This window comes from Salmo trutta, chromosome 27 (genome assembly GCF_901001165.1).
Source record: "Salmo trutta chromosome 27, fSalTru1.1, whole genome shotgun sequence".
Classification (NCBI taxonomy): Eukaryota; Metazoa; Chordata; class Actinopteri; order Salmoniformes; family Salmonidae; genus Salmo; species Salmo trutta.
In genome coordinates, this window is record NC_042983.1 from 884337 (window position 1) to 907249 (window position 22913).

Sequence of the window (22913 nt, forward strand, 5' to 3'; positions counted from 1 at the left end):
CAGTGAAACATAAGATATTACAGTTATTGTCCCGTTGGTAGGATTTTCGCGTTTGTAGCTTGTCTATTTTGTTATTCAATGATTGTACGTTGGCTAATAGGACTGATGGTAGAGGCAGATTACCCACTCGCCGTCGGATCCTTACAAGGCACCCTGACCTACGTCCCCGATATCTCTGTCTCATGCGAATGACGGGGATGTGGGCCTTGTCGGGTGTCTGAAGTAAATCCTTCGCGTCCGACTCGTTAAAGAAAAAATCTTCGTCCAGTACGAGGTGAGTAATCGCTGTCCTGATATCCAGAAGCTCTTTTCGGTCGTAAGAGACTTTGGCAGAGACATTATGTACAAAATAAGTTACAAATAACGCGAAAGAACACACACGATAGCACAATTGGTTAAGAGCCTGTAAAACGGCAACCATCTCCTCCGGCGTCATTAAGAATACAGATGTGTCTGTCCCGAGCTCATCGGCACGGGAAACTAAGGGCCCAGTTGAAACAAGTTCTCTATCAGTCTGAAGTTGAACCCAGTTGACACAATATTGCAAGTTTGCTTTATTTTCATATTTACCACTGTATCAGTACAAAATTGCATTTAAAGAAATAGGAGAATGGTTAAATTAGAGACCCCCCTCCCCATTTAGGGAATCTCATGTCTCATTCGGGGGTCTGAGTCCCCCCTGGCCCCCCTGCAATACGCACACTGGTAGCAGGTGTAGCAGTCTCCTGGGAAACTGGCCCTGAACCACTTTGCACTAGTGTTGCATGGTATACCGAAACTTTGCTACTTTTTCGATACTAGAACATGAAAAATGGTTTGATACTAGAATTTTTGTAACCTTCTGTCAAATGTGTCTCAATGATCAAGTCTTTCTGTCAGCGCAGCCAATATCCCCTTCGTAGCGCGAGCTCACCATGCTTGCTCCACTTAGCCTGCACTAGGAGTCAGGGTTGCATTATGTTTGCTTCCCACTCATGCTGCACAGAAGTTAACACACTTGAATAATGTGACACGGCATGTAAACATTTTGTAACTTTTAACCCCTGGTCGGGCTCCGTATGCGGGACGGACATCCAGCAAAAATCCTATCGCCATTAGCATAACAAAATTTTATATATATATTTTTTCAAATATAGGACTATGTTATATCGTTTTATAGATACACCTCTCCTGAATCGAACCACGTTGTCCGATTTCAAAAAGGCTTTACAGCAAAAGCAAAACATTAGATTATGTTAGAGGAGTATATCGTAAAAGTAGCCACATAGCCATTTTCCGACCAACCACATGCATCACAAATAACCAAAAAACTGCTAAATGCAGCACTAACCTTTGACAATCTTCATCAGATGACACTCCTATGACATCATGTTACACAATACATGCATTCTTTTGTTCGATAAAGTTCATATGTATATATAAAAACAGCATTTTTATCGGCGCATATCGTTGACTAACTATTTTCCCTCAAATGCATCCGGTGAAACAGCGCTACAATTTACTAAATTACTATTCGAAAACATTTTTAAAATGTAATATTGTCATTCTAAGATTTATAGATTAGCATCTCTTGAAAGCACCTGCAATGCCAGATTTAAAAATAACTTTACTGGGTAATCACACTTTGCGATAAAAGGGGATGCGATACTCAGAAAAATAGGCTACCGTTACAGGTCAGCGCCATCTTGGAACAATCGCATATCAAATCTACTCTTGTATACTATTGCCAATAATCCCTTACCTTTGATTATCTTCATCATAAAGCACTTCAAGGAATCCCAGGTCCACAACAAATGTATTTTCGTTCGAAAAAGTTAATCCTTTACGTCCCAATAGCTTGTTCTTGTTAGCGCGTTCTGAAGGCTGCTCCAAAAGCTCCGTTGGCCGCGGGACTCCTCTTTCAATAAAATGCTTTTTTTAAATTTAGGTTCGTTCAAACATGTCAAACGTTGTATAACATAAATCTTTAGGGCCTTTTTCAACCAGAGCTCCAATAAGATTCAAGGGGGACGATTGCATTGTCTTTCAAAACGTTTCGAAAGGGGAGGATAGCCAGGGGCGCCGGCGTCATAATGGTGATGGCCCTCCTCATGTGACCACGTTCCACAGACTCTCATTCTGTCAGTTTTCACAGTAGAAGGCTCAAATCACTTTGTAAAGACTGGGGACATCTAGTGGAAGCAATAGGAAGTGCTCAATGAACCATTGCTCACGGTGTGATTTCTAGGCAAAGTGATGAAGTTGAGTCCGCAATTCAGAATTCCACATCCTGTTACGATCGGTCTCGGGGTTTTGACTGCCATATGAGTTCTGTTATACTCACAGACACCATTCAAACAGTTTTAGAAACTTTAGGGTGTTTTCTATCCACAAGTATTAATTATATGCATATCCTAGCTTCTGAGTTTGAGTAGGAGGCCGTTTAAAATGGGCACAATTTTTTTTCAAAAATCGCTGTTGCGCCCCCTATCCTAGGCGACCGTCAAGAGGTTAATTACTGTTTGCAAAACAATATCCATATACAGGCTAAAACACTTCAACGTAGTTTCCAGCTTTGTAGGCTGGAAAGTTTCTTTGCTATCTTACAGCTGAAGCTAACATCAGTTCTCTAACCTAGTACTTTATGCTGATTTCAAAGCTGATTGCCACCAAAACTTTATTAATTCACATATGTCTCGCTCACATCTCTCCCAAAGAGAGAGATGTGCATGCACACACTCCTATTGATATGCATTCACCTGTATTGTGAATAGGCCTAAGCGCCATCTTGATTTACCCAGTTTACCAATAGTAATTTAGCATTCATACAAATCATTACCATTATGTTGTTATGTAGTAAGATTGGTTAAAAACAAAGTCAAATTGATTGTATGATTGTATAATTGATTCATTAATGCATACATGTCTCTGAAAAATGTTGACATAAAACATTTAAAATGTAATGATATTGAACTCAAAAGATGCCCAACGATTGAACAAAGCAGTAGCTGAGTTAATCTGTCTGGATCAAGTGCCATTCTGTGACTTTGGTTAATATGCCTTCTTTTTTTGCTGTGGTATCATTTTGGTATCTGGTATTGTGATGGTATCGAGTAATATGATACTAAACCTTGTATCGGTATCGAACCAAAAATTCTGGTATGGTGACTCTGGCTGTGGTGGGCAGGAAATTTCGTCAGCCGGTGATTGTCAAGCAAATAAATGTAGTCTCACGGTAATTGACCGTTAATAAACAAACACATTTAGCATCTCCTGGCTTCCACACATAGTGGTCTAGAAACCACTGATGCAGACCTTTGGAACATCTACATTTTAAAAAGTATATTAAATCCATGTAATATAGCCTACACCTTCACGATAAATCCATTATTTATTTTAGACAGGTCTAAAGAAACGATATGAAGAAAATGTCTATTTCAGAAAAAACAGAATAGCATACTCTGAGTTGTCCCTATGCCAAATGGCTATTGGCTACACAAGTTCATTTTTAGCAGGCACGATTTTCTTAGAATTCCGTGGCATTATTTTATAGTATGAAGAATACAATTGAATAAAATAAAGGATAATTTCTCCAAATGATTTGAGGGAGTGTTCAAATGCGGCTATTCTGTTTTGAGCGGTTAACTTGTTATGGATAGGGGCAGTATTTTCACGGCCGGATAAAAAACGTACCCGATTTAATCTGGTTATTACTCCTGCCCAGAATATGCATATAATTAGTAGCTTTGGATAGAAAACACTCCAAAGTTTCTAAAACTGTTTGAATGGTGTCTGTGAGTATAACAGAACTCAAATGGCAGGCCAAAACCTGAGAAGATTCTGTACAGGAAGTACCCTGTCTGACCATTTCTTGGCCTTCTTTGTCATCTCTATCCAAAACAAAGGATCTCTGCTGTAACGTGACACTTTCTAAGGCTCCCATAGGCTCTCAGAAGGCGCCAGAACGTTGAATGATGACTCTGCTGTCCCAGGCTGAAAAACAGTAGCGCATTTGGATAGTGGTCGATCTGAGAACAATGAGACGGGCGCACGCGTGCACGAGACGACTCCATTTTCAACTTTGAGTCTTTGAACGAAAACAGGGTTTCCCGGTCGGAATATTATCGCTATTTTACGAGAAAAATCGCATAAAAATTTATTAAACAGCGTTTGACATGCTTCGAAGTACGGTAATGGAATATTTTGAATTTTTTTTGTCACGATACGCGCCGGGCGCGTCACCCTTCGTTACCCTTCGGATAGTGTCTTGAACGCACGAACAAAACGCCGCTATTTGGATATAACTATGGATTATTTGGAACCAAACCAACATTTGTTGTTGAAGTAGAAGTCCTGGGAGTACATTCTGACGAAGAACAGCAAAGGTAATCCAATTTTTCTTATAGTAAATCTGAGTTTGGTGAGTACCAAACTTGGTGGGTGTCAAATTAGCTAGCCCGTGATGGCGAGCTATCTACTCAGAATATTGCAAAATGTGCTTTCACCGAAAAGCTATTTTAAAATCGGACACCGCGATTGCATAAAGGAGTTCTGTATCTATAATTCTTTAAAAAATTGTTATGTTTTTTGTGAACGTTTATCGTGAGTAATTTAGTAAATTCACCGGAAGTGTTCGGTGGGAATGCTAGTTCTGAACGTCACATGCTAATGTAAAAAGCTGGTTTTTGATATAAATATGTACTTGATTGAACAAAACATGCATGTATTGTATAACATAATGTCCTATGAGTGTCATCTGATGAAGATCATCAAAGGTTAGTGCTGCATTTAGCTGTGGTTTTGGTTTTTGTGACATTATATGCTAGCTTGATAAATGGGTGTCTGATTATTTCTGGCTGGGTACTCTGCTGACATAATCTAATGTTTTGCTTTCGTTGTAAAGCCTTTTTGAAATCGGACAGTGTGGTTAGATAAAGGAGAGTCTTGTCTTTAAAATGGTGTAAAATAGTCATATGTTTGAAAAATGGAAGTTTTCGGATTTTCGAGGAGTTAGTATTTCGCGCCACGCCCTATCATTGGATATTGGAGTGGTGTTCCGCTAGCGGAACGTCTAGATGTAAGAATAACAAAGAAATATGCTTAATTTAGAGTTTATTAATGTAACTTTAGTTGTTCTACAAATGTTGAGCTATATGTTTTGATATGTATTTCATACATTATATAATACATATGTATTTAATACATTCTAAGGCTGTATGATTCGACACTAATGACGATTTGAAAAAAGTCGCTTGAAAGGCATAAGCTCTACTTTGTTTTTTTGCGCAGTTCCTCATTCACAATTTGACAAGCACTTGATAATGCCTCGAATTTCCCGGCGACATCCCCTTTCTGTGGCCGTAATGCACCCCAAAAAAATCCATGCCTTTTGTGGCCAGTGGCCGTTCTTCCCTTGGCCCAGAGTGCTGCGTTGTGCCCTTCTCCCTGAGTGCTGCGTAGCTCTGCATCACATGAACGGGCCTTTCTCACAGTCCACAAGTAAAGACAGACCCATTTGGGACGCAACTGCGCGTGTCCTTATCCAATTACGAGGTGCATATTGAGATATCGGAAGAACTATCCACATTTACTTTTCGTCAGCCAACAAGATGAGTAGGCCTAACGAACACCAAAAACACTAGCCTATGGGCCCTCCCGAGTCGTGTAGCGGTCTAAGGCAATGAATCGCAGTGTTTGAGGCGTCACTACAGACCCGGGTTCGATCCTAGGCTGTGTCACAACCGGCCATGACCAGGAGTCCCATAGGGCGACGCACAATTGGCCCAGTGTTGTCCGGGTTAGGGGAGGGTTTGGCCGGGGAGCTTTACTTGGCTCATCGCGCTCTAGTAACTCCTTGTGGCGACTTTTGTCGTCATTTGAACAGTGTTTCCTCCGACACATTGGTACAGCTGGCTTCCAGGTTAAGTGGGCGGGTGTTAAAGAGTGAGGTTTGGCGGGACATGTTTCGGGGGTTGCATGACTCCACCTTCACTTCTCCCGGGCCCTTTGGGGAGTTGCAGCGATGAGACAAGATCATAATTGAAATTGGGGGAAAAAGGGGGTAAAATACAAAAAACTACAATACATTTTTTTTTAAAGCACTAGCCTATGTCAATCTACTATCCACCATAGTACAAAAGTTGACCTATTCTGTGCAATAAATAAATATTCCAAACATAGCAGTTGTGGGATGCTATAGATTCTAACTTAATACAAACACTAGCATCAACAAAAAAGTTTTTTTGTGACTGACGCAACAGATCAGAACTTTTAGCTTAAAATGTTGATAAACTTGTAGGCTTTTTTTTCACATAAGCGCAGCAATGCGCACATGGCAGTAGGCTATAAGCGCAAGTGTTCCATTAGCGGGAAAACACCATTATCAAAAGTGACCGCAAATGTGATTATGCATGAAATGCTTTTAATATAAAGGTGCATTTTTATGGTGAAAATCTTCTTCCCCAAACTTGAAACTCACTCGCTGCTTATGTATGCCAGGTAGGCTCTACACCCCTTGTAAAGTGGATTCATGTGCTTCATTTTAAGAAGTTATTTGGCCACTTTAGTTGTGATACCAACCTTATCAAAACATATAAGCCTATGGGCTAGGCTTCCCCCGTCGGGGGAAAAAAATATTGTTTCTTGCCTTACGCTGAGCATCATTCACAAGTGATAATATATCATTCACAAGTGATAGGCTAAGATTGTCACCCATCAGACTATTCTTGATTTAATCTTGTCTTTACATATACTAAATAATATATCTGTGAAATTTGTTTTGATTTAGAATGGGCCATTATCATGCACCTGTCTCGAAACCGGGACAGAGAAAAAAATACGTCACCTATGCACTTAAATAGCGAATGGAGAACACTTTTCCCGTGGTTCATTTTCATGCCAGCCAGGTAGGTTATACTCCTGTTGTAAAGATAAGCAATGTGCTTTATATTAGGAAAGTTGAGAAATAAATATAGTAGGCCTAGCCTGTAGAAAGCTGATGGGATCCTCTTTTTAATAGAGGCCATCACTCTGTTTTCTCGCACAATAGCATAGCCTATAGAAATGTTACGCAACATGAGCACATGGGCTCTCATGAAATGTTCAATAAAATGTTTGATAACAATTGCATTGATGTCAGAGTGATTAGAGGGACAATAGTGTTAGCAGTTAGCAAGTTTGGTAGGCTGCTAATGACCATCAACGGCATCAGAGTGTCAGGGCTGTGCGCTGCTGGTGGAGAAGTCAGGTGCAGGAGAGCAGGGAGTATTGAACAAGCGCACACTTTATTATGGCAGTAGAGAAAATAACAGAAGAACGCAGCTTCTTCAAAACCTCCAGCCCACAAGGCAAAAGTGTAAGGCGCGATAAATGTTCAATACAAGACACTGTAATACAAAATAAACAAACCGTGTGCAAAAACACGGAAACATGAAAACCCAGTCTAGCGCGTAACGATAACCACGTAACACAAAACAATTACACACAAAGACATGGAGGGGAACAGAGGACTAAATACATGTAGTGTGATTATGGAATGAAAACCAGGTGTGTATGGAACAAGACAAAACAAATGGACATATGAGAAATGGAGCAGCGATGGCTAGAAAGCCGGTGACATCGATCGCCGAACGCCGCCCGAACAAGGAGAGGAGCCGACTTCGGAAGTCATGACAGTGCCCCCCCCCCTTGACGCGCGGCTCCAGCGGCGCACCGACACCGGCCTCGGGGACGACCCGGAGGGCGAGGCGCAGGGCGGTGAAACTCCCACAGCAGTTCGGGGTCCAAAACATCCGCAACCGGAACCCAGCACCTCTCCTCCGGACCGTACCCCTCCCACTCCACGAGGTACTGAAGGCCCCCTGCCCGACGCCTTGAATCCAGGATGGAACGAACGGAGTACGCCGGGGCCCCCTCGATGTCCAGAGGGGGCGGAGGGACCTCCCGCACCTCAGATTCCTGGAGCGGACCAGCCACCACCGGCCTGAGGAGAGACACATGGAATGAGGGATTAATATGGTAATCAGAGGGAAGCTGTAATCTGTAACACACCTCGTTCACCCTCCTCAGGACTTTGAATGGCCCCACAAACCGCGGACCCAGCTTCCGGCAGGGCAGGCGGAGGGGCAGGTTTCGGGTCGAGAGCCAGTCTCACTGCAGTGACGGTCCACGCTGGTCTTTTGCCGAAACGCGGCTCGCTGGAGGTGAACATGGGCGATAAATGTTCAATACAAGACACTGTAATACAAAATAAACAAACCGTGTGCAAAAACACGGAAACATGAAAACCCAGTCTGGCGCGTAACGATAACCACGTAACACAAAACAATTACACACAAAGACATGGAGTGGAACAGAGGACTAAATACATGTAGTGTGATTATGGAATGAAAACCAGGTGTGTATGGAACAAGACAAAACAAATGGAAATATGAAAAATGGAGCGGCGATGGCTAGAAAGCCGGTGACGTCAATCGCCGAACGCCGCCCGAACAAGGAGAGGAGCCGACTTCGGCGGAAGTCGTGACACAGAGCTTGGAGAAGCCTAATTACCATGACTAAACAGTCGCGTAGAATTTGACTGCCTTCATGACTCGTGACTGTCGGTGTGGCGGTAATACGGTCACTGCAACAGCCCTAATCATGAAAACACTACTCTGTCCTCCCCACTTCCTCAGTTCCTCCCAACCTATACACATACAGCATGTAGTACATAGTTTATATCAGGCAACAGTTTATGACATCACCTCTTTTTGGATGCAAGAGGAGATGCCATCTTGGAAAATGTATTTATTATTTATTTTTGTTATTTATTTTCTTCAGGTGTTATTCAGATATTGTCATAGAGTCACATTGTGCTGCCATCATGTAATACTCTGCTCTGCTCTCTGTCTAAACTCATCTAAATTATGGAAACTTTATCAAGGCCAGACTAGATTCAGAACAAAAATGTGATTTTGTGATCCGCTCTGTGAAAATCTAGGTTATGGCTCTCTCAGTTGAGTCACAGACATCTCACATTGCCTTGACAAATTCGTTGAGTGTGTGTGTGCGGTCTGCGTTTGTGTGTGTGTACACGTGTGTGCGTTTGTGTGTGTGTACGCGCGTGTGTGCGCGTGCGTGCGTGCGTGCGGTGCGTGCGTGTGTGTGTGAGAGCTCTTGTTCAGATTCACTCTGTTTCATCTGTCACATTGCCACAGAAGTCACATCATAAAGCCAGAGATTTAACAAGAACACAAGGCTGATTTTCCACAGCCTCTCTGCTGCTGCTGCTCTGCCAGGATTATTACAGATAGGACTACTAAGAGACAAACTGGAGCTGTTCTCTCTCTCTTCTCTCACTCTGCCAATGGGATAAGCTTGTTTCAACCTTTTGTAGTATGTGTGTGAAGGAGGGCAATGTTTTTTTTCATCTGTTTTTCTCTGTTTCTCCACCCACTCCTCTTACATTAGATCCTCATCTGCCTCTCCTTAGCCTTATCTATAATGTCTCCACTTCTTTTCTGTGCTGTAGTTTGGAGCTGGTGTGTACTAACGCAGCCATATATGCCTTTTTCTGTCTAAGGAGCCAGTGACCTACACTGACACGAGCCACAAGGCCACTGAGATCCACGGAACCATAGGGTCCAACCTCAACTCCGGCCCCCTGACCTCTGCTCTGAGAAGCCACCTCATCACCCTCCACACCTATAGATGGTTCTAGAAGGTGAGTGTCTGTCTGCTTCCACACCCCTGAAGATGCTTCCCTTCCTTCCTTCGTATTTTCTCTCTCTCTGCTACCTAAAGACAACATATTTTATTGAACTGTTATTTTCATCTGAGCATGGCTAAATATCTCTTGCACATTCAGTTTGTTCTTCCAATCATGGAGCTTGGTTGGATTTTCTGGCAGATTGCAATAATGATAATGTACCGGTAGACTTTTTCCTTTACCCAGGGAATTTCACCAGCCAGCCCATTTGGAATTATTGGATAGAGATAAATGTTTAGCTAGAGATTCTGTAAGTTTGTGTGTGTGTGTGTATGCATGCTTGATAGCCAGCTGGTCATCGTGCTACAGTGGTTCATTTGTTCTGTGATGCCTCATTAACTTGGCTGAAGCTGGTACTTTGGTGCTCCCCATTCTCTATCTTATTCCCTCTCTCTCTCACTCCCTCACACCCTCTCTCGCGCTCCCTCACTTTCTCTCTCGCTCCCTCACACTCTCTCTCTAACTCCCTTACACTCTCTCTCTAACTCCCTCACACTCTCTCTCGCCCCCTCACACCCCCACTGTCTCTCTCGCTCCCTCACACTTCCTGTCTCTCTCGCTCCCTCACACTCCCTCTGTCTCTCTTCCTCCCTCACATCCCCCGTCTCTCTCGCTCCCTCACACCCCCTCTGTCTCTCTCTTTCTGCCCCCCCCCTCTCTCTCTCTCTCTCTCTCTCTCTCTCTCTCTCTCTCTCTCTCTCTCTCTTTCTCTCTGCCAAGTGTGTTCCCTTACAACAACAAAAAATGAAAAGAATTACATGGTTGTCAGACTTGTGAACAAATTAAATTTATCCTAGTATTATTTTCACCACTTCAGCTTCATTTGGTCATCATCCAGGGACCAACCAGGAACGACCATGCTTATCTTCAGAAGTAAACCAGCAGTGGGATGCAAGGTGCTATGTTGCTGGAATGAATGTACCAAAACTTCCAACTAGAAAAAAAAGCAGCGAAAGGCCAGAGTAACAACCAACGATATGTCAGTCAAATTACAGGAAAGAGGAAGGCGTTTTGTTTATTCGCGTTGTCCATTTACAGTTTATAGTATTTCCTTGCAATATTTTATTTTGCTACCAATACTTTTGGGTTTATGTTTTGCTTTCAAGATCATTCTTTGTGTTTGCAATACTAAAAATGTTGTTCTCGACTTCAGAAGTTTTGCTTAATATTAATGGCACAAACGTAACTCACTCACTAGAGGATTTCACCATATACAATAATAACACTATAACTCTATTAAAGGTGTTTAAAGCGGCAATCCTTAATTGAAACAGTTTCGGTAAAAAGCTGTAACTATGCTATGGATGCAAGGACTGAATGTTTTTAGGCCATACAGTGTTTGTTTACATTTACTTTGTTTACAAACATTGAAAGTGGAATTTTCACATGTGGAGTTTTCTTACATGTGAACCTGCAATTTAGGTTTTTTTTCACGTGATTGATTTTCACATGTGAAACAGCAAATGTGATTTTCACATGTGAAATCTTTTCACGTGAAAAGTGAGTATACGATTATATGAATGATTTTATCATGTGAAACCACAAATTTTACATGTGAAACTGCAATTCACATGTGAGGTGAAAACATGTTATTCTCCTCACATGTGTAAAGATGGTGTTAACATGTGAAATTTAAGCTCAACGTGTGAACCTGCAAATATTTGTTTATTTGTTTTGTAATGGTTGGCTGTCACATCTACAGTGCTTATAGGTACTAGAGAGGGACTAGGCTCAGAGTTAATGAATCGTTAAATGACTGGCCAAGGGATCAAATAGATAGACTCATGCGCTCGCTCGCTCGCTCGCACGCTCGCACGCACGCACGCACGCACGCACGCACGCACGCACGCACACACACACACACACACACACACACACACTATCACTGTATGGCCAATACTTGTCCACTCTTGGCTCTTGTTCAGAGTGTTCGTGCATACAGTGGCAAGAAAAAGTATGTGAACCCTTTGGAATTACCTGGATTTCTGAATAAATTTGTCATCAAATTTTATCTGATCTTCATCTAAGTCACAACAATAGACAAACACAGTCTGCTTACACTAATAACACACACACAATTATACGTTTTCATGTCTTTATTGAACACACTATGTAAACATTCACAGTGCAGTGTGGGAAAAGTATGTGAACCCTTTGACTTAATAATTGGTTGACCCTCCTTTTTGCAACAACAACCTCAACCAAACATTTTCTTTTGAATTCTGGACCATTCCGCTTTACAAAACTGTTTCAGTTTAGCAATATTCTTGGGATATCTGGTGTGAACCACTCTCTTGAGGTCATGCCACAGCATCTCAATCGGGTTGAGGTCAGGACTCTGAATGGTGCACTCAAGAAGGTGTATTTTCATCTATTGAAGCCATTCTGTTTTTGATTTACCCCTGTGTTTTGGGTCGTTGTCCTGTTGCATCACCCAACTTCTTTTGAGCTTCAATTGGCGGACAGATAGCCTTACATTCTCCTGCAAAATGTATTGATAAACTTGGGAATTCATTTTCCCGTCAATGATAGCAAGCAGTCCAGGCCCTGAGGCAGCAAAGCAGTCCCAAACCATGATGCTCCCTCCATACTTTACAGTGAGGATGCAGTTTTGATGTTGGGGTGCTGTGCCTTTTTTTCTCCACACAGTGTTGTGTGTTCCTGCCAAACAATTCAACTTTAGTTTAATCTGTCCACAGAATATTTTGCTAGTAGCGCTGTGGAACATCCAGGTGCTCTTTTGCGAACTTCAGACGTGCAGCAATGTTTTTTTTGGACAGCAGTGGCTTCTTCTGTGGTGTCCTTTCATGAACACCATTCTTGTTTAGTTTTTTACGAATCGTAGACTCGTCAACAGAGATGTTAGCATGTTCCAGAGATACATATACATGAACTTTCTTGTGCTTCAATATCAAACTTGTATGTCATCTGTAAATACGAATAAAATTGTTAAATTAAGAGCCTAGTTGGTTTAGCCACAGAGAAAGCCAGCAACCTTCCCGTTAGCCATGATTGGCAGAGATAATGAGTGGGCTGGACATGCTGAGAGATTAGTTTGGATTGGTCTGCGGTGTTGCATCTTGTGTCTATAAAATGAGCTGCTCGTAATGCATAAATAATCCTTTCTACTACAGTTTTTTTAAAGATATAGTGTTAACCATGGGGAACTGCAAATATGTTGCTACTGCTCTCAATAACGTTGCTGCCCTGAATTTATCAGGTGCTATCGACAAAGCTCAGTGGGAAAAAGTTGTGATGGACTACTTTCTGGACGACGATCGTGCCATGCAATGCTGACTCTCTCTCACTCTAAAAATAACACGTTTTGAAATCAGTGGAACACAACGGGCCAAACAAGCTGTGCAAACTAAATGGAAACAACACAGGATGTCTTATAAAAGGGGTTGCAGTCTGCCGTGAAGCTTACATCCATGTATACAGGTAAGAATCTAGCTACAGATTCAGATATTATACATTTCTAATTTTGTCAAAGTTGTGTTCATTGCAAGCTAAATGTTGCTGTTAGCTAGCCAGCTGGAGTTCGATGGCTGGCTTGCTAACTAACATTAAACCTAACGTTATTTGGTTAACTTTAGCTTGACAATCGGTTTGTATTGCTAGTAATATTACTTTATAGATTGAGCTAGATAGCTAACGTTAACGTGACATGTCTTAACAAAGGACCCCAAGTTAAAGCTTGCTGTTAGCTAGCTAATGTTAGCTGAGGGTAGGTGGCTGGCTTGCTAGCTAACATTTGTATTTATATTTGTATTTATTATGGATCCCCATTAGCTGCTGCCAATGCAGCATCTACTCTTCCTGGGGTTCAACAAAATTAAGGCAGTTTATACCATTTTTAAAACATAATACATTCACAGATTTCACAATACACTGTGTGCCCTCAGGCCCCTACCCCACCACTACCACATATCTACAGTACTAAATCCATGTGTATGTATTGTCCGTATGTTATCATTTGTGTGTGTGTGTGTATGCATGTGTCTGTGCCAATGCTTGTGTTGCTTCACAGTCCCTGCTGTTCCATAAGGTGTTTTTTTAATCAGTTTTTTAAATCTAGTTTTACTGCTTGCATCAGTTACTTGATGTGGAATAGAGCTCCATGTAGTCATGGCTCTATGTAGTACTGTGTGCCTCCCGTAGTCTGTTCTGGACTTGGGGACTGTGAAGAGACCTCTTGTGGCATGTCTTGTGGGGTATGCATGGGTGTCCGAGCTGTGTGCCGGTAGTTTAGACAGACAGCTTGGTGCATTCAACATGTCAATACCTCTCATAAATAAAAGTTGTGATGAAGTCAATCTCTCCACTTTCAGCCAGGAGAGATTGACATGTATATTATTAATATTAGCTCTCTGTGTGCATCCAAGGGCCAGCCGTGCTGCCCTGTTCTGAGCCAATTGCAAATTTCCTAAGTCCTTTTTTGTGGCACCTGACCACATGACTGAACAGTAGTCAAGGTGCGACAAAACTAGGGCCTGTAGAACCTGCCTTGTTAAGAAGGCAGAGCATCGCTTTATTAGACAGACTTCTCCCCATCTTAGCTACTACTGCATCAATATGTTTTGACCATGACAGTTTACGATCTAGGGTTACTCCAAGCAGTTTAGTCATCTGAACTTGCTCAATTAACACATTATTTATTACAAGATGTAGTTGAGGTTTAGGGTTTAGTGAATGTTTTGTTCCAAATACAATGCTTTTAGTTTTAGAAATATTTAGGGCTAACTTATTCCTTGTCACCCACTCTGAAACAGTTAAGAACAAATTCTTATTTACAATGATGAACTCAGACGACGCTGGGCCAATTGTGCACTGCCCTATGGGACTCCCAATCACAGCCAGTTGTGATACAGTCTGGATTTGAACCAGGTTGTCTGTAGTGACACCTCTAGCACTGAGATGCAGTGTCTTAGACCACTGCTCCACTTGGGAGTGGTGCAGTGTATAGTGTTGAGTCATCAGCATACATAGACACTCTGTCTTTACTCAAAATCAGTGGCATGATATTAGTAAAAATGTAAAAAAGCAAGGGGCCTAAAAAGCTACCCTGGGGAATTCCTGATTCTAACTGGATTATATTTGGGAGGCTTCCATTAAAGAACACCCTCTGTGTTCTGTTAGACAAGTAACTTTTTATCCACATAATAGCAAGGGGTGGAAAGCCATAACACATACGTTTTTCCAGAAGCAGGCTATGACCGTTAATATCAAAAGATGCACTGAAGTCTAACAAGACAGCCCCCACAATAATTGTATCATCAATTTCTCTCAGCCAATCATCTGTCATTTGTGTAAGTGCTGTGCTTGTTGAGTGTCCTTCCCTATAAGCATGCTGAAATTCTGTTGTCAATTTGTTTACTGTGAAATAGCATTTATCTTGTCAAACGCAATTTTTCCAGAAGTTTACTAAGGGTTTGTAACAGGCTGATTGGTTGGCTATTTGAGCCAGTAAAGGGGGCTTTACTATTCTTTGGTAGCCGAAAGACTTTAGCTTCCCTCCAGGCCTGAGGGCACATGCTCGCTAGTAGGCTTAAATTGAAGATGTTGCAAATAGGAGTGGCAATATCATCTGCTATTATCCTCAGTAATTTTCCATCCAGATTGTCAGACCCTGGTGGCTTGTCATTGTTGATAGACAACAATTATTTTTTCACCTCTTCCACACTGACTTTACAGAATTCAAAAGTACAATTCTTGTCTTTCATAATTTGGTCCGATATACTTGAATGTGTAGTGTCAGCATTTGTTACTGGCATGTCATCCCTAAGTTTGCTTATGTGTGTGGTATGAAGTGTGTGTAACGTGAGTGTTTTTTTCTCAGAATGCCATTTCGCATTGGTAGTTATAGCCTAGTCTTAACTAGCTAACTAGCTAACATAGAACCCTATTGGTTAACTTTAGCTAGCTATAACAATCGGTTTGTATTGCTAGTTAAAGCTTGCTGTTAGCTAGCCAGCTGATGTTAGCTACAGTAGCTAACATTACCTGTATGAACTGTGTGTAGTGATGTTATCTCAGTATGCCATTTCGCATCTATTGTATAATAATGCTAAAATATTTGTATCTGGAATTTGTCTTTCAGCATCAATCAGTAGAACACGCCTGACTCTAATCCACCAGTCATACAGTCATTAAAAAGAGAGCTGGCCCAAGCAAGCAAAGGCAGCAGCGCAGTCATCAACTACTTGCACCATTTCTTCACCAACTATGGAGTTGGAAAACCCGTGTGGACCTGAATTGTGATAACTGCAGTGGCCAAAAGAAGAACAAGTTTGTGCTCTGGTATTATGCCTGGTGGACCATGCACAAGCTCCACCACAATCTGGACCTGATCACAGGCTACACCAAGTTGGCCCCTGACTGGTGCTTCAGCCTCTTCAAGCAGAGCTTCAGAAAGTCGAGAGTGAAAACTTTGTCTGAGACTGCTGGTGTTGTGAAGGACAGCACTGTGACAGGGGTCAACATCCCACAGCTGGTTGGACTGGAAGATGGTACGGTGCTGGTGGAAAGCTATGGCTGGCAACAACATGGCTGGTACTTCAGGCCGCTGCCACAGATCAAGCAGTACCAGAACTTCAGGTAAAAAATTAATTTCATTGTATGAGGTTATTCTTATCTAAACTTGGGAGGTGAATGAATGTTGTAATGTCTTCAGATTTTTTGTTGTTATTCCCTGTTTTACAGCTTCGATGCTCTGAAGCCTGGTGTTGTCGCCAAGGAGCGTTCGGATTGATGGTACCAGGTTTCAACTGCTGCGCAACGCTGACATCCGGTCTGCCTGTAAAAGCACCACCTGGACTGGATACAGCTAGACAAACTATCTTTTTGAGAAGATCAGGGAGTTTTGCGACAAAGAGGCTATGGACATCACATTCCTTGCACCAAAGTCAAGGGCAGGACAGAAACAGGCTCTCCGAATATACAGTTGAAGTCGGAAGTTTACATACACCTTAGCCAAATACATTTAAATTCAGTTTTTCACAATACGTGACATTTAATCCTAGTAAAATTTCCCTGGCTTAGGTCAGTTAGGAACACCACTTTATTTTAAGAATGTGAAATGTCAGAATAATAGTAGAGAGAATTATTTATTTCAGCTTTTATTTCTTTCATCACATTCACAGTGGGTCAGACGTTTACATACACTCAATTAGTATTTGGTAGCATTGCCTTTAAATTGTTTAACTTGGGTCAAACATTTTGGGTAGCCTTCCACAAGCTTCCCACAATAAGTTGGGTGAATTTTGGCCCGTTCCTCCTGACAGCTGGTGTAACTGAGTCAGGTTTATAGGCCTCCTTGCTCGCACACACTTTTTCAGTTCTGCCCACAAATTTTCTATGGGATGAGGTCAGGGCTTTGTGATGGCCACTCCAATACCTTGACTTTGTTGTGCTTAAGCCATTTTGCTACAACTTTGGAAGTATGTCTGGGGTCATTGTCCATTTGGAAGACCCATTTGCGACCAAGCTTTAACTTCCTGACTGATGTCTTGAGATGTTGCTTCAAGATATCCACATCATTTTCCCTTCCTCATGATGCCATCTATTTTGTGAAGTGCACCAGTCCCCCCTGCAGCAAAGCACCCCCACAACATGATGTTGCCACCCCCGTGCTTCACGGTTGGGATGGTGTTCTTCGGCTTGCAAGCATCCCCTTTTTTCCTCCAAACATATCGATGGTCATTATGGCCAAACAGTTCTATTTTTGTTTCATCAGACCAGAGGACATTTCTCCAAAACGTACAGTGCAGTTGCAAACCATAGTCTATCTTTATTATGGTGGTTTTGGAGCAGTGGCTTCTTCCTTGCTAAACGGCCTTTCAGGTTATGTCCATGTAGGACTCGTTTTACTGTGGATATAGATACTTTTGTACCTGTTTCCTCCAGCATCTTCACAAGGTCCTTTGCTGTTGTTCTGGGTACCTTCATGCATTTGGAAATTTCTCCCAAGGATGAACCAGACTTATAGAGGTCTACAATTTTTTTTCTGAGGTCTTGGCTGATTTCTTTTGATTTTCCCATGATGTCAATCGAAGAGGCACTGAGTTTGAAGGTAGGCCTTGAAATACATTAACAGGTTTATTTTTATAATTTTTTATTTCACCTTTAATAATCAGGTAGGCTAGTTGAGAACAAGTTCTCATTTACAACTGCGACCTGGCCAAGATAAAGCAAAGCAGTGCGACAGAAACAACAACACAGAGTTACACATTGAATAAACAAGCGTACAGTCAATAACACAATAGAAAAAAAGAAAGTCTATAATCGGTGTGTGCAAATGGCGTGAGGAGGTAAGGCAATAAATAGGCCATAGTAGCGGAGTAATTACAATTTAGCAAATTAACACTGGAGGGATAGATGAGCATATGATGATGTGCATGTAGAAATACTGGTGTGCAAAAGAGCAGAAAAGTAAATGAAAACAATATGGGGATGAGGTAGGTAGATTAGGTGGGCTATTTACAGATGAGCTATGTACAGCTGCAGCGATCGGTTAGCTGCTCAGATAGCTGATGTTTAAAGTTAGTGAGGGAAATATAAGTCTCCAGCTTCAACGATTTTTGCAATTTGTTCCAGTCATTGGCAGCAGAGAACTGGAAGGAAAGGCGGCCAAAGGAGGTGTTGACTTTGGGGATGACCAGTGAGATGTACCTGCTGGAGCGCGTGCTACTGGTGGGTGTTGTTATCGTGACCAGTGAGCTGAGATAAGGCAGAGCTTTACCTAGCATAGACTTATAGATGACCTGAAGCCAGTGGGTCTGGCGATGAATATGTAGCGAGGGCCAGCCGACTAGAGTATACAGGTCGCAGTGGTGGGTGGTATAAGTGGCTTTGGTGACAAAACAGATGGCACTGTGATAGGCTGCATCCAGTTTGCTGAGTAGAGTATTACTGTCTTGGTGTGCTTGGACCATGTTAGTTTGTTGGTGATTTAGACGCAAAGAAACTTGAAGCTCTCAGCCTGCTCCACTACAGCCCCGTCAATGAGAATCGGGGCGTGTCTTGATCACATTGAGGGATAGGTTGTTGTCCTTGCACCACACGGTCAGGTCTCTGAAATCCTCCCTATAGGCTGTCTCATTGTTGTCGGTGATCAGACCTACCAATGTTGTGTCATCAGCAAACTTAATGATGGTGTTGGAGTCGTGCTTGGCTGTGAAGTCATGAGTGAACAGGGAGTACAGGAGGGGCCTGAGCACGCACCCCTGAGGGGCCCCCATGTTGATGAACAATGTGGCGGATGTTACCTACCCTTACCACCTGGGGCGGCCTGTCAGGAAGTCCAGGATCCAGTTGCAGAGGGAGGTGTTTAGTCCGAGCGTCCTTAGCTTAGTGATGAGCATTGAGGGCACTATGGTGTTGAACGCTGAGCTGTAGTCAATGAATAGCATTCTCACATAGGTGTTCCTTTTGTCCAGGTGGGAAAGGGCAGTGTGGAGGGCAATAGAGTTTGCGTCATCTGTGGATCTGTTGGTGCGGTATGCAAATTGGAGTGGGTCTAGGGTTTCTGGGATAATGGTGTTGACGTGAGCCATGACCAGCCTTTCAAAGCATTTCATGTCTACAGACGTGAGTGCTACGGGTCGGTAGTCATTTAGGCAGGTTACCTTAGTGTTCTTGGGCACAGGGACTATGGTGGTCTGCTTGAAACATGTTGGTATTACAGACTCAGACAGGGAGAGGTTGAAAAAGTCAGTGAAGACACTTGCCAGTTGGTCAGCGCATGCTCGGAGTACACGACCTGGTAATCCTTCTGGCCCAGCGGCCTTGTGAAAGGTCTTACTCACATCGGCTGCGGAGAGCATGATCACACAGTCGTCCGGAACAGCTGATGCTCTCATGCATGTTTCAGTTTTAGGGGTCCCTGCCCAGCCACGTCCGACGAGCCACTTCGGAGCCGGTGTAGTATGATTCGATCTTAGTCCTGTATTGATGCTTTGCCTGTTTTATGGTTCGTCGGAGGGCATAGTGGGATTTCTTATACTGTAAGCTTCTGGGTTAGAGTCGCGCTCCTTGAAAGCGGCAGCTCTACCCTTTAGCTCAGTGTGAACGTAGCCTGTAATCCATGGCTTCTGGTTGGGGTATGTACGTACAGTCACTGTGGGGACGATGTCCTCGATGTACTTATTGATGAAGCCAATGACTGATGTGGTGTGCTCCTCAATGCCATTGGAAGAATCCTGGAACATATTCCAGTCTGTGCTAGCAAAACAGTCCTGTAGTTTAGCATCTACTTTATCTGACCACTTTTTTTGTAGAACGAGTCACTGGTGCTTCCTGCTTTAATTTTTGCTTGTAAGCAGGAATCAGGAGGATTGAGTTATGGTCAGATTTGCCAAATGGAGGGCAAGGGAGAGCTTTGTACATGTCTCTGTGTGTGGAGTAAAGGTGGTCTAGAATTTATTTTCCTCTGCTTGCACATTTAACATGCTGGTAGAAATGAGGTAAAACAGATTTAACTTCTTACATCTAGGCGTTCCGCTAGCGGAACCCCTAGCCAACAGTGGAACCCCTAGCCAACAGCCAATGGGATCGCATGTCGCGAAATACAAAAACAACTAAAATACCACAATTCAATTTTCTCAAACATACGACTATTTTACACCATTTTAAAGATACACTTCTCCTGAATCCAACCACGTTGTCCGATTTCAAAAAGGCTTTACAGCGAAAGCAAAACATTCGATTATGTTAGGATACCACCACAGCAACAAAAAAAACAACACAGCCATTTTCCTAGCAAGGACAGCCATTTTCCAAGCAAGGGTAGCCGTCCAAAAGCACAAAACCAGCTAAAATTATGCACTAACCTTTGACGATATTCATCAGATGACACTCCTAGGACATTATGTTAGACAATACATGCATTTTTTGTTCCATCAAGTTCATATTTATATAAAAAAAACATTTTACATTGGCGCGTGACGTTCAGAAAATGTATTCACCCCAAAATTTCCGGTGAATGTGCACCATAATTTACAGAAATACTCATCATAAACGTTGACAAAATATATAACAATTAATTAAAGAAGTATAGATGAACTATTCCTTTATGCAACCGCGTTGTCAGATTTCAAAATAACTTTACGGAGAAAGCACATTGTTCAATATTCTGACTACTGCTAAGCTAATTCTGACTACTGCCAAGCTATTCAGTTAGCCGTCCAGCCACAGCATCCACAAAACGCTGAAATATGTTAAAAATATTATCTTACCTTTGCTGATCTTCGGCTGAATGCACTCGGAAGGTCTCCCACTTCCACAAGAAATGTTCATTTGTTCGATAAATTCCATAATTTATGTCGAAATAAATCCGTTTTGATGGCGCGTCCAGGTCACCATTCCAAAATGCATCTATCCACCATCGACGAAAAGTTATAAAGTTCCCTCAGCGTTTGTAGAAACATGTCAAACCATGTTCACAATCAGTCTTTAGGGTGTTTTTAACGTAGAATTTTGATAATATTCCAACCGGACAATAGCAGATTCATTACAGAAGAAAAATAAAAATGGCTAGCCCTGCGTGAGCGCGCACGAGGTAAGTCAATGACCCCAGCCCGACCACTTACTGTTTCGGGTATTATTCAATCAAATTGCATTGTAGAAGCCTCAAACAAGGTTCTAATGACTGTTGACATCTAGTGGAAGCCTTAGGAAGTGCAATATGACATCACAGACACTGTAGTTTAGATAGAACATCATTTGAAATGACTACAACCATGTGAGGTCATACTTCCTGGTTGGACTTTTCTCAGGTTTTTGCCTCCCATATGAGTTCTGTTATACTCACAGACATCATTCAAACAGTTTTAGAAACTTCAGAGTGTTTTCTATCCAAATCTACTAATAATATGCATGTCCTACCTTCGGAGTCTGAGTAGGAGGCAGTTTAATTTGGGTACGTTTTTCATCCAGCCGTGAAAATACTGCCCCCTATAGTGAAGAGGCTAAGTTTCCCTGCATTAAAGTCCCAGCCACTAGGAGCGTCGCCTCTGAATGAGCTTTTTCCTGTTTGCTTATGGCGCAATACAGCTCATTGAGTCCGGTTTTAGTTCCACCCTCGGTCTGTGGTGGTATGTAAGACAGCTACGAAAAATACAGATGAAAACTCTCTAGGTAGATAGTGTGGTCTACAGTTTATCATGACATACATACAAAACCCTGAGACTTCCTTAGATATCATGCACCAGCTATTGTTTACAAATATGCATAGGCCCCCGCCGCGTGTCTTACCAGAATGGCAAGGAAACCATGTGTTTGGTGTATTTGATACCATTCCACCTATTCCGCTCCAGCCATTAGCACGAGCCGGTCCTCCCCTATTTAGGTGCCACCAACCTCCTGTAGTGCCCAAAGAATGTACCATAATTTCCGGACTATTAAGCGCACCTGAATATAAGCCGCACCCACTGAATTGAAAAAATATATATATTTTGAACATAAATAAGTCACACATGTCTATAAGCCGCAGGTGCCTACCGGTACATTGAAACAAATGAACTTTACACAGGCTTTAACGAAACACGGCTTCTAACAAAAATAAATAGGCTTTAACGAAACACGGCTTGTAACAAAAATAAATAGGCTTTAACGAAACACGGCTTGTAACAAAAATGTAAAATTAGCAGTAAGCTTTAGTTGTCTTTTTGCACTGAGTCAATTCCTCACGCTGCTGTTTCCAACGTCTTATCATTGACTCATTAAGACCAAGCTCCCGTGCAGCAGCTCTATTTCCTTTTCCAACAGCCAGATCAATCGCCTTCAACTTGAAAGCTGCATCATATGCATTTCTCCGTGTCTTTGCCATGATGAGGGTGACAAAATGACTACCGTAATCAGAATGATGGGAAGTTTGAGAGCGCTCGATTTAATCTAAACAGTAAACAAAAAAGTTGTTTGACCTTAACCCGTTCGGCAATTTGATTGGTCTAATGAAAGCTTCATGCTGCCAAAAAACTGACCACGTCACAGAATGTGTTTTTTTGGAAGAAAAAAAATTGAAAGCGGGAAAAATCCATATATTAGCCGCGTCATTGTTTAAGCCGTGGGGTTCAAAGCGTGGGAAAAAGGTTGCGGCTTATAGTCTGGAATTTACGGTATGTGTGTTTGGGTGTTTTGGTGTGATCTGCTGTCCTGCTGTTGTTGCCAACTGCAACCTGGTTTCATC

General features: G+C 42.3%; 1 protein-coding gene across 6 annotated transcripts in view; it reads left to right on the forward strand.

The window, feature by feature from the left end:
* Nucleotides 1-22913, forward strand: part of LOC115164098 (amyloid-beta A4 precursor protein-binding family A member 1) — a 118188-nt gene that overhangs the window by 37327 nt on the left and 57948 nt on the right. For 5 of the 6 annotated variants that reach the window (XM_029716218.1, XM_029716217.1, XM_029716221.1 and 2 more), the window contains one exon: nt 9542-9682. The exons of the other annotated variant lie outside the window; for it this stretch is intronic. The gene's annotated coding sequence lies outside the window, so the exon portion shown is untranslated. The remainder of the gene's footprint in view (nt 1-9541; nt 9683-22913) is intronic. 6 annotated transcript variants of the gene reach the window in all.